Raw genomic sequence first — 12,855 nt, 5'->3', positions numbered from 1 at the left:
ACACTGTAAAACAGACATACTTACTCCGCCATTTCTGAATACCAGCTATTGCAAAACGGTCTTCCAGCTCATGTGATTACTAAAATAGGCTATTAATAAATGTCGGTAGGTAGGTATAGGTAGTGGATTCATCTACTTCCTGGAGGTTCCGGTGATATCACTGTGCCTCATCTCTTCCTGGAAAAGAAAAGGTTGGTGCTTTGAATCCCTAAAAAAAAGCACTATTCAAATGCAAATTCTATTTTAACAAGCCATTTGATTATGAATTTTATTATGTAATTTCTGAAATCATCACACCCTTTGAATGTTTAAGCCATTGGAGCCAGGCCTTCTATAAATAAAGCTATTATAGACAGAAGGCAAAAGGTTAACAGACTCAAAATATGTTTTTTTCCACAATGTGTGCAGCCACTATCAGTAACATTCCTGTTGCAATTAATAAATATAGGTCTGCATTTCCAACATACTTTTGACCCACACAGAGAAAACCAAAAAGTACCAAGTTTCGGATAAATTATTTACTTAAAATTTCTGATGTTGAAATGCAAAGTTGTTGTATTGAGTTACTAGGATATAGTATTTCTGAATAATACGCATAGTAACAAGCAAAACAAAATACCAGTAAAAATGTGCACAGTGTTAATGTAGTTTTAGCAGATTGTAAAAGCTGACATCCTCTGACTAAGCAATATTCACAAAGTACAGATGGTGTAGATTGCAAGTTTGCATGGGAACCTTAATGTGGTATTATCAGTGCTCATTCTCTGTAATCAAAGCACTCGTTACTTGTACTAGGCAGAATGGGGCAGTACAAGGGGTTCGGTTTAATACTAGACCAATCTCTTGCAGTTTACACTGACCGATCAGGAGGAGACAGGTCAGCCTTCCACATTTTAAGAGAGTGTCCTAATTCTAGAGTTACAGTACCCACTTTCTGTAAGGAACCATATAACACCAATCAGGGTGCCTAAAACAGCATTTATACATGACTTAAACCATCCATGCCCCCCCCCCCCCAAAAAAAAAATAACAAAATGGTATAGTGACCTTAAACTTTAAAACTTTAAAATGTTAATTGGAGATGGAGTTAAATCCTATAAAAACTACATATCCATCCTAAGACTACCTTGTTGTGTGATTTCACTATGATTCACACTGTTAAAAGAAGTGTACTTGATCTACTAGTTGGATCAACAGGTAAAAAACTACAGTACAGGAAGAACTGAAGAAAAACCTACAATAATGGTGTTAATGCATCATAAATGACACTTTTTCCATTGACTATAGATCAACTTTCATTAAAAATAATGATTTTTTTCAATAATTGCAGTTGTTTCCTGAGAACACATTTTACCCACCCAGAGAAGAAATAACCAATAGTATTTCTACCAATAGAAGCAAATATGAAAAATGCTCACTTAAGCATTGCTCTCTAGAGACACATTGTAACCATATGTAAAATAATTTGAGGTATAACTGTATATGGCACTTTATGATTTATTTTACATCCACAATCTGTCGGTATATCTCCCCCACCTCCGCCCATATAACTCTCTATATATGATCCAGATCTATTTGCAATGCACCCATATTTTATAAAACAATGATCATTGGCTGTTACACAGCAGATGTGTTTAGTGAATGTTTATGACAATATTTTACATACCGTAATTCTGAGACTCTCTGAATAATCATTCTTTTGTATCAAGCTCCCTGAGCTCAAATGATGTCGAGAACTTTTCATCAGAAAATGAAATATCTTACTGTGTTTCAGTTGGGTTTTATGTAGTTTAACCGATTCCGCAGATGTTCATTGGAGAGGCTGCGGGTGATGAATGAATTATGGAAGATAAAAATGTACATTTAGGAGTTTGACAGAGTGGCCATAAAAAGTGTGCTAGTACAGAGTGTTCAAAAAGGAACATGGAGAAAGAAGTGAAGCACAGAAGGGTAAAGGGGATGCAAAGTGCTTCCTGTGACTTGGAACTCCTCTCTGTCATGGAAAAGTTATGTCTGCTGTTTAAATGGCTGCAACCAGCTGCGATCCATGTGTTTGAAAAGCTTGTGTCTCTTCTTTTTCATGTCCAGCTATTGTATCAATAAATTGCACAGGGCCACCTGTGCAATAGGCTCATCTACAATAGCCCCCTAGGAAACATTAACAAATCAGGGCTCATAAAGCGCAAATCCATAAAAGTAAAAGCTGACACTTTCATCTTCTTCAGACCTCTTTTCACAACTTTTTCATTTTGTGAATTAATATAAACAAATTGAAGGAATCTGCTTAGTTTACTTCAAGGGCTTTAGGGCAACAATGGGGGATTAGGAACTCTTTGAGTCAAAAATGAAAATGTAAGGCTTTGGATGATTGCTTCATATACAGATGATTTTTTTTAGGACAGGTGACAGCTGGTAAATCACATGATCATTCACTTTATATCTGTCCTACATTGATCGCAGCTTTATGGGGGTAAAGTGCCTAGCAGAAGTAATAAGGAAAAAATGGATGTACGTTCTTGTTTATTAGGGGTAACCTGGACAATGGTTTAAGACCCAGATCTGCCGTACTACACAAACATAGTAGATTTCAAATTAGATATATACAAAACTATATTCATGTGTCCTTGTTTACTGTCTTTCAATAAAAATATTTAAAAAAAAACAAAACATTTAATATAGGGAAACATATAGGCAAAATATTTGTATCATTTTATTTATAACTGATATACAGGTAGAAATAAAAGACACAAAATAATACAGCTCTGTAATATTGTTTCCAGTGTTAAACATATATTCTATATGCAACACCTGAATTTGTAATCAAGTCGAGCCAATCAAGTGTGTTACAGTGCAAGAAGCATGCTGATAGAAGAAGGGGGGAAGAGTAACAAAAAGATGAGCCCACTGGTTTTTACTGACCAGTCTCATACAAACTAGTTGATGGTATTAGTAGTTTGCACAAAAAGATATCTTTGTTTTTGCTGTATTTTCAGCTCACTGCCCTCTTGAGATGATCAACAGGTATCTGCTGCTGAAAAAGTTCTTCATCTGAAAAAGAAAACAAATGCATCCACCAAATCTAAAAAATCTAGTAAGTTTTTGTAATTTTTGTTTTTGTGTTTTGGTATACAGGTTGACAATCGAAAACCCCGCCATCGATAACCCAGGTCCTTCAGCTTCCCGGCATGAGTTTCAAATCACATTTTCAATACAGGGGCTGCATTACACCGTTTGGCCACTAATGTTTTCATTTCGCTGTTCTGCAGAAACAGCTGTTAGCTTGCTTGCTAAACTAAATACACGTTGAGACGTCCCTGCTGCCTGCTCCCTGGAACTGTGCCAGATGTCTGCGGTGCTGCAAGAGGAAGGCTGGCCTGTGTGTGGAAGTAAATATAAAGAAAAGAAATCTTGAATTTTCGTAAATCTGGCCCACCTCAGGTCCCGAGGTTGCCGAATTTTCGATTGTCAACCTGCAATTTAAATATTTTATGTTTGGGAAAAGCCCTGGCACAATTTACGTATTTAGGGGGCACTTGTGGCTTAACTACTACCAAATGTAACATTGTTTACATTTTCTTTGTTTTTATTTTGAATTTCTATAATGTTTGTGATGCCCCCTATTACAGCTGGCCAATAGTGGTAAGACTTTCCCAAGCAGTGGTTCATTTACGTTCCCTAAGTGGGCATTTAGTGAAAGTGCTTGAGCTGGAGGCCTGCCAGATGAGCAATATTCATAAAGTGTCTGCTTCCACTGAGCTCTATGAAAGCACCACTCGTCAGATCTATATTTTAAAAGGGCTGATGGTAATTTGGATATAATGCTACAGTATGTCAGGATCTATGAGGGAGTTATCCATTTAGCCTTTATGTTCATCTTTTAAGTGCTTTGCAGTTAAGACGCAGAGATAACAAGTATAATTTGCTACTTAGCTATGATGATTTGCTAGGATCAGCGTTCTTACCTACTGCACAGTTGTCAAGTTTTGCCAGAACAGTTCTAGATTTTAGTAACTTCACTAGAAAAAAATAACTTTGACAAAACCAGAGCTGTTTTAGTATGACTGATTTAGTAATTATCATTAATTAGAGATTATTTTATTCACAAACATTTAACGCTGGGGGCTACTGTGGGATAATAGATAAAATTACGAGTGTCACTTAGAGAAGTAAGAACTACACTGAATATGATTAAAAAACAAGTAACTGCTATTGCTTTGTATTAAGACATTAAATGACAGAGTATTCACCTAGCAAAGGAAATGTAAAGTGAATTGTACGCTGATTATTCTAATTGCACTGAAACATAGTCATAAAGCCCAGAGCATAGTCATATAGTTCCGATTGGAGTCAATTTTCATCAGGACACATACAACCTGAGATTAAAACGCAAAAACTGAACAATCTAAGTTCTGATTGGACATTACCTGACATTCTGACTCACAGCTTGCATTACCCAGCGGCCAGATTGGTAGAGCCCTTCTGCATCTGTCGTTGACACCATGGTATGGTTCTTAAAAAAAAAAAAACACCAATTCTGAATTTTACTGATCTGAGCACCTCTAGTGTTATGCACTATTGTGAATGGATCTATCAGAAACTCTTAAAGTGTAAATCCTAACCATAATATTCTCTTATCTGAAAAATTTGTTTTGGTAAAATATACAATTGAAAATGTTTACTGTAACTGCTTAATAAGTGCTTATAAAATCTGTTGATCCTGGCAGATCCACAACTATTCTGTGTACTCAACAGTATATGATATATATATATATATATATATATATTACAGAACATCTCCTCCTATGATATGGGGATAAAGAAAGGAATGTGTGTTCTATCTGTTGTTGCCTCTTCTAGGGTGACAATAATGCTCCTCCAGTGATACAGTACAACAAATGGGCAATGGCACCCTCGGTGTGTTACTGGCATAACCCCCAAGGCAAAAATAAAGTAGAAGAATTTAGTATAGAAGTATAAAATTATTGACATCTCCTCCCTAACTTTTTAGATTGTAAACCTGCAAGAGTATTGCCCCTGTTGGTTGTTGTAATTGTTGTATGTTTTGATATACACTAACTGTATTACTCATTGTCACATGTATGTGGTTTTCCACTTCTGTACAAGGTATCCTTGTCAGTTTCTTTGTACTGCACCATGGAGGATGATGGCTCCTTATAAGTCAATAATAATTTGATGTTACTGAGTTACATATGTGATACAATGCTTTAGAACACAATTCTTCTATAATAACACAATGTGATTTTTTTTAGGTAAGGGGGGCAGCTATGTTGCAATAAACATAAACAATAAGAGGTCATTAAACTGCATTTAGTAAAATGGAAAAAGCATGGTCTAGATGATTGAAAAACAAACATTGTCATAGGCAAACTATTTTATATTTACAAGCTGGAAAAAAGTCTGTCACTGGATATCATGGACACTTGGCAGCTATACAAAGGTCACATTGGAAGTGATGTGTATGGCTTTGAATTTTCAGTTACAATGTTCCTTCTGGCTCTGTCCTTTAAAAAGGCTTTGAATAGCCTCTACAAATGTTACAACTATGTGAAGTAATATTAAAAATAAAGAGAAGATAAAAAATGATACACAAACTATCCATGGTGAAAACACTTTTACCATGGAATGTCCAGTGTGACCTCCAGCTGCTCTTGCACCTGTGCAGAACACAGGACCACGAGACAGAAATTGACTTTGTATTATATCACACCTGCCATTTCCATCATACCACAGCAGCTCCATAGAAGGCCATAAATCTGTCATGTGGGGCCTAGCCCTGAGCAGCACCCAGTGTAAAAATCAACTCTCATTTTTTTTTCTTGAAGCAAATGCTGATCTGGTTACCCCAATACCAACATTTATGGTAGTAACAATGGTATGGAAACTGAGAATGAGAGCCAGATCTCTTTCATACATAGTGCTGTGACAAATGATGATAGCTTTATCTTTTACGCATAATTTTAAAGGCCTGGCAATAAATTTTCATATGTTATTTAAAATATTTACTAAAACTACTTTTCTTTTATGCACACTACAGCTATGCATTTTAAAGGACTAGAAAGGGTGATGAATGAAGCAAGTTTCTGTGAAAGAGTTAGTCACGCTGGAGGGATTATATTCATACGAATCAGGCCGATTCTATAGCGGTATAATGCTATTTACTTCTTTTAGCAATTTACGTTTATGTGCTACTTTGTATCATTTATAGTTTGGAGGTTACCTGTCAAAAAATTGTAATTGCTCAAGCTCTTAGACAGCTGTGCATTAAACACAAACTTCCAGTTTTAACACAGCATCAAATATGAACAGAAATGAGATAGCATTCAGTTTTGCTTGGAACATTTTGTGGTAATGGAGAAGTGTGAGAACTGAACTATAACTATATTGCCATAAAACATTTGTGATTTACAAATTATCAGGAACCTTTATAAAGCTGTCTACTACACATATTATCCAGAAGAGTTACCCATACGCATGTACTACTTCCAGTTATGGAGTCACAGTTACAGGTTACGTGTTCAAACCACAAACCAATGTATGAAAAGTCAGCTAAAGACTTCAGGTCTTGTTGCCATGAGAGATATAGGGTGCAATGGGGAACATTTCTGACGTTTCAAGTGTTCCTTAAAACAACTTGGCTCCTTCAGATGGTGTTTCTGATATAAGATGGCAGCCTCTAATTTTTCCTAGACTCCGACAGGAGATTATTTACCATTTTACCTTAGTTTGTATAGGTGTCACTAGATCAAATGCACGCCAGGAAGTTATGTTACATCCCTATGTTTTGTCAGCAAATTCTAACTTCTTTAATCTCTTTTTGATGAAAAAATATATATATTTCTATTGACAGACTTCTAATAAAATTGTTGGTTAGCCACTTGTCCAACTTTATAACTTCTGAATTGCAGACTCTGAGCATGCATGCTACAAGTGAAGCTCAGAAAAAAAAATCAGTTAACTTAATATTGGTTCCTGATCAATGAAGCCAAAGCATTAGCATGCTAGCCATTAAATGCTTTTTTTCAGAAGGATAGGGCAGCAGTCCAGCCTTCATATTTCTCTCAGGACATAAACACTTTAATGTCTGTGGTAAGAACTACAAGAGAGAATTCTGTTATTTTTACACAATTTTATACCGTGGTTATACCAACATTATTTCCCTGCATGTGACTATATGTTATACTTCACATCCATTTTAGTAATGTAGGCCATGAAATACAAAGTATATATATTTTTAAAAAGTTATTAAACAAAAATTAGAACAATGGATTTACTGGTAGAAGTACCTAATGTGCAGCACAACCCACATAAAGAAACAGTAAGGACTTTTTTAAACAAAGCTTACATTGTCACACATCCTCTTTGTCACACATCCTCACTAATACTCAGGCACCTCTCTCCTGCACATGCGGGCAGTTCTGACCCTGGGGTGCCTACACTCCTAAGCTTTATCAGTTTCGCCCATCCTGTCGGCCAATCATCCCTGGCTATTTTGCTAGCTCAGACACAGCACTCAGCATTTGTGCAATGTGTTTCCACTAGTGCCAAGCCCCCTACCTCTGCTGAGCAGTTTCTGTACACTTGTTGGTTCATTCAGTGCTTACCCTGTCCAGCTCTGTTGTCATCTGTGCCTCCTGTTGCTTCCAGTGTCTCCTGTGTTCCCTGTGTCTGCAGTGGCCCCTGTGTCACTGGTGTCTATTTCCTGGATCCCTGGTATTTGACCCCTGGCTTGTGACCTGACCTCTCTTGCTTGCTGCCTGCCTCAACCTCGGCCTTCCTTGATGACTCTTCTGCCTAGTGATTTGATAATGTGTATCATCCTGCCCACCCTTGTGTGCCCAGGGATAGGCCCTGGCGAAAACATTGTTACTGCTTAGCGTCTTGGCCCTTTTCAGCACTCACACCACTTTTGTGCAAGCAGTAGCCCCTCCTAGTGGCCCTGTCTCCCCAAGTGTGGCATACAATGCTCCTCATAAATCTGGTAAGTGGAGATGTGACCTTAACATTGGTGGTTTTTGCAGAAGTGCATGCTTGCGTTGACAGTATAGTGCCTCCTTACACTAGAGTTTAGATGGGAAGTGCTACCTCACATTGGTAGTCACCATTGTGCCCACTACATTACAGGTTGGTGGAGAAAAGGGTACCATACAATGGTGGTTATTGCAGTACTCTTTGACATTGGCTGTAAGTGGTGAACTTACACTTTACATTAGTGGTGAGAGGTGAAGTAACCCCTTACATTATTAGTCAGGGTTTAAGTGGTATTGGTAGTTAGTTACATACTTACATTGATGGTCAGTGGGAACAAAAGAGATAATTGGTAGTTAACCTACCTGAAGGCACACCACTGTTCTAGTACTAATGGCTCTGCTCAATGAACCTAACACCAGAACTACCCAGGCATTTTGTGGCAGGAGATCACTCCACCCAGCATTGTTTGCAAGTTTGCTGGATGTCACTAGAACCGACGCACCAAGCAGGAGACCAGAAGCCAGAGTCATAACAAGTATAAACTCATATAATGTACATCAAGTGGATAGATAATAAAGATAGGAAGGGCCTGATTATTAAAGCTCTCCAAGGCAACAATTTCATCAGTAAAACTGGGAGATCCAGCAAACCTGGAGTGGATCTGGTCCAGAACTGAAAAAAAGCTAGCAAATAACAAATGGCTTTGAAGAACTCAATTCCAGGTTTGCTGGATCACCCAGCTTCATTGATGAAACTGTATACTCTGCAGCCTTGGAGAGCTTTAATACATCAGGCCCAAAGTAAGAATGATACAAAGTTACCAGTTGTTACTGTTTTTACATAATTGTTCATGTCATACCCTCCTATTTATTACAAATTATTACAAGTTTCAGAAAGTTACAAACGTTCCTTTTTCATATTAGGAGTAACATTATGATTACCAGATCAACACATTTCTTTTTTTTTAATCGTTCTTGTTTTAGTAGATTCACTCTTTTTTTCTTTTTTTTTGACAGACAACCCAAGTTTAATTATTTAGTGGTGTTACATTTTTTAAGCTATAATTAATTCATAATCACATAATTAAGTCAAAGCTGATCACCATTTCTATCAGCAGTCAGGGAAAAAATGGGGAAATGTTAAATATCTAAAACACTCACTATTGTGGTGCCTGTAATGGATCTGGCATTTGAAAAAAAGTATTTTGCTTGAATATTTTAATGATTAGTCAATAGAAGTGAAAGCATGTTGCAGTATGACTTCTCCCTTCCATGAAATATCAAAGAGCAAAAAGACAGAGTGTACAGAACATGCACAACAGAAAAGATAACCTTTGAACTTTATAATATGGGAAGGAACTAGTAAGGCCTATATGGTTCTCCTTTGTTAGAATCAATTATTTCCTCATTTATTGTAATAGATAGATAGATGATAGATAGATAGATAGATAGATAGATAGATAGATAGATAGATAGNNGATAGATAGATAGATAGATAGATAGATAGATAGATAGATAGATGATAGATAGATAGATAGATAGATAGATAGATAGATAGATAGATAGATTTTAGCAATGAATTGTAAAGAACACTTGTCCTATTCTTCACTTCAAAAAGTAACAACTAATACCCATATAACAGCTGGACAGATCTTGAAAAGCTTCCTTTACACAAAAGTTTGCACAGCATGTTCAGTTAGTCACTTTTGAGTTTTCAGAGAACAACTTGATTGCATTAGGAAAATAATATTGGTAACAATACGTTACTCCAGTGGGAAGTTAAGCCAATGCATGAGACCTCATTTGTTCTGCTTCCATGTTGCTGATGTCAGCATATGTTGTATTAGGATAATGGCAAATGCACTGCAGGGGATATCCGTTTAGAGCAGACTACATTCATTTTAAAAAAAATACAAAGGAGACTTAGCATATACTCCAGCAGTTGTCGAGCAGTGAGAAATCCTCAGACACAGCAACATTTTTCAGCAAAAGACATGAATTATGACAGGTTTATCCACAATTACTAACACATAATAAACAGATTACAAAATGAGAAATATAGTTGGAGGTGTAAAATGACTTGCTTATGGCTTCACTGAATAGTTTCGTGCCATTCGGTTAGGTTTTCTGCATGTAAGAAGATCTTTGCTATTGGGTTTTCTTATAGAGATCAGCATATGTGACAACCACTAACACATCAGTTAACACCTGCTAAGGTTTACATGTTGGGACATTATAACATATGTTTATTAGCACACGATATCCAGATTTTTATGGGTTTTTTGTTCATTTTACATAGACTGCAGTAGGACCAGTAAAAGTTCATTTAATTCCATTCAGCCTAACATCCCCGTTTAAAATGTAATTATTGAACAGCTCCAACAGCAAAAAATGGTAAACAGATATTATCTTTTATGGATATGTTCTTTTGTTTTTTATATGGAATATTTTAAGTATTTTTCTGTGATTGTTATTTTATGTATTTTTTTCTGCTCTTAATATATTTCTTTACAAACTTTAGAATTTACAACAATCAAAATCTAGAGACAAGGGTATACCTCTCTATTATAGTATCTGTAAGATATACATACAGTCAGCATGCAATTCACCTTTCAGATATTCAAAATTACCCAGCAGACATGGGTGGGTAGTTACACCATATTTTTACTATTTTTAAACTGAATCAAAAGAGCTTTTTATACACATGAGCTGATTACTTATACCACTGTAATTCATTACTTGGGCAGTGGTTAAAAATTTCTAGCAAGGTATATTCTGTGTATGCAAATTATGAATTTAGACAATAAATAACCTTAAATGTAGCTTGGTGTAGTTTCTAAAATGTATTGATCATATATTTGTTATATTATCTATTATTCAATCTGCCTATCAAATCCATCTATCTATCTATCTATCTATCTATCTATCTATCTATCTATCTATCTATTGATCCTTTAAAATGCACTTTATCTTTTCAAAACAAAAATAAATGAGGATGGTTATTGTGTATCAGAATTTGTACCAGATCAAGTCATGATTTCCAGCTCTCATTTCCCTCTAAGTAATTACCTACCAGTAGTTATGCTTTGATGCTTTATACATTTTGAGTTCATAATGAGACCTTTTCTGCCTTCTATTTGTGACACCTCTTTATTCTCCTCCCTTTATTTACTTCAGAGTAAAAGAGGCTGCCTGATAGAAGATTAATTAATGGAGGATTACACCAAGTCCTTATGTCTAATATGCTGCTTTTAATGCTTTCTTGCATCAGGGCAGCTGGCACTTGCGGAGGATAGTAATTGCTAGCATATTGATAAAACAGATCATGCTTAAAACCAAACCATATGCAAACCTTATAGATTTTTTTTCTTTGTAAACAGATACGTGAAATTCTAGAGGTTCTGCTTTCTTTGAGATGAAAAAGAAATGTGGAATTAGTCAACACAAAGAAGATGAATTGTTTGGGATGAATTCTAGTAGGACATCTAACAAAGAGCTACAGTATATTTACAAATCTCCATTCATGATGCTTTATGACAAACAACCCTTCAAATTTCTCGATAATGGATGATTCTTGAAGCTTTAAAGTTTACAAGCACCATTGTAGATGACTCATGTGACTAATATAATGTCTGTTCATGTTTTGCTTGGTTTAATGGTCTGTTGTAGGCTAGTCATTTTAATTCCTTTTTTGTATCACATGTTAGATCCTCAGTGAAGAGAGAGCAAGCTTTCAATGTTCAATTCTACTCCTACAGAGATTTGCAATGTATGATGTGGTAGCAACAGCCAATTGTACAGTAAGAAACTTACACTTTATACAAGGAAAATATTACTGAATACAGGCATTAGCTTGACAGAGATATAAACACTGCAGGAAACTAAAAGAAAAAAAATTACGTCAACAGTACTGGCAGTCTGTCAAGAGTTACACATAGAACTAATGCGATCACTCACAATGGAAAGCTTTTGTTTACAGAAATATATTTGAAATTGGTAAGTTCTTTCAAATTAAAAGTATTCCCTTTTTTATTATTTTCTACTTTGTTCTTTAAATGTGTTCATCTGTCTATTCCTAATTAATCTTGCCCACTGCATCATGGTTAAAACCATGCATACTACCCTAGCTTGTAGGTCAGATTTTTGTTTCATCATCACTGTACGGTTAAGAATAAATTTGGATTTTTTTTTTAATTTCAAAAACTATGTCTTACTTTTTCTTAATTTTCAGCCAATAAAGCCTATAGATCATTATAATCCCCAGATGGTGAACACCATCTGAAATGCTTTTAGTTCCAGCAGGTAAAGTCTTTCTAGACAGGATTGCTTTAAATACCTTTTAGGTGTTTGTGTTGAAATGGCAATGTCAGAAACAATAGCTGGAGTAAAGGATTGGGACTGTGGAATAAAAAATAGTCACTCATATACCAGACTGACCTCTTTTTACACCAATGAAAAGATATTCAGCCAAGTGATTGTAACCTTTACATTTTCTTAGACTAAAGATGACTTTTTCAATCAAGATCCTTTTGGTGTTTTAGTTTTGTGAATTGAACCCATTGTATTAAAAGTTTATCTTATTTAACCTGCAAATAGATAACTAATGTATATTTCCAAATCTACCAAGTCTCATGGATATAATCAAAGAGAGTAGTGAAAAAAAAACAGTCATTGATCCGAGCATGCTCACACAAAAATGTGTAAATATTCACTTCAATAATTCACAAATGTGAAAAAAGTCCCAGCTGCACATGATTAGATAATTAAAATTAACATGCCCACAATTTTTGGCGTGAACATTCCTAAAGCCTTTAGTAGTTTAGTTTAGTATATTGCTTCATTGTTGTTTTATATTTAAAGATATGAT

At 35.7% G+C, this 12,855-nt stretch overlaps 1 long non-coding RNA gene across 1 annotated transcript in view; it reads left to right on the top strand.

Annotated features, from left to right (window-relative positions):
• Positions 1-12,100, top strand: part of LOC140327767 (uncharacterized) — a 52,689-nt gene extending 40,589 nt beyond the window's left edge. Inside the window, exons 4-5 of the long non-coding RNA XR_011920111.1 lie at positions 2,994-3,091; positions 11,369-12,100. This is a non-coding gene — a long non-coding RNA (uncharacterized lncRNA). The remainder of the gene's footprint in view (positions 1-2,993; positions 3,092-11,368) is intronic.
• Positions 12,101-12,855: the final 755 nt, after the last annotated feature.

Source organism: Pyxicephalus adspersus, chromosome 3 (assembly GCF_032062135.1).
Source record: "Pyxicephalus adspersus chromosome 3, UCB_Pads_2.0, whole genome shotgun sequence".
NCBI classification, from domain to species: Eukaryota; Metazoa; Chordata; class Amphibia; order Anura; family Pyxicephalidae; genus Pyxicephalus; species Pyxicephalus adspersus.
Note: the sequence above shows the minus strand (reverse complement) of the source record. Positions and strands in the feature narration are given on the sequence as shown.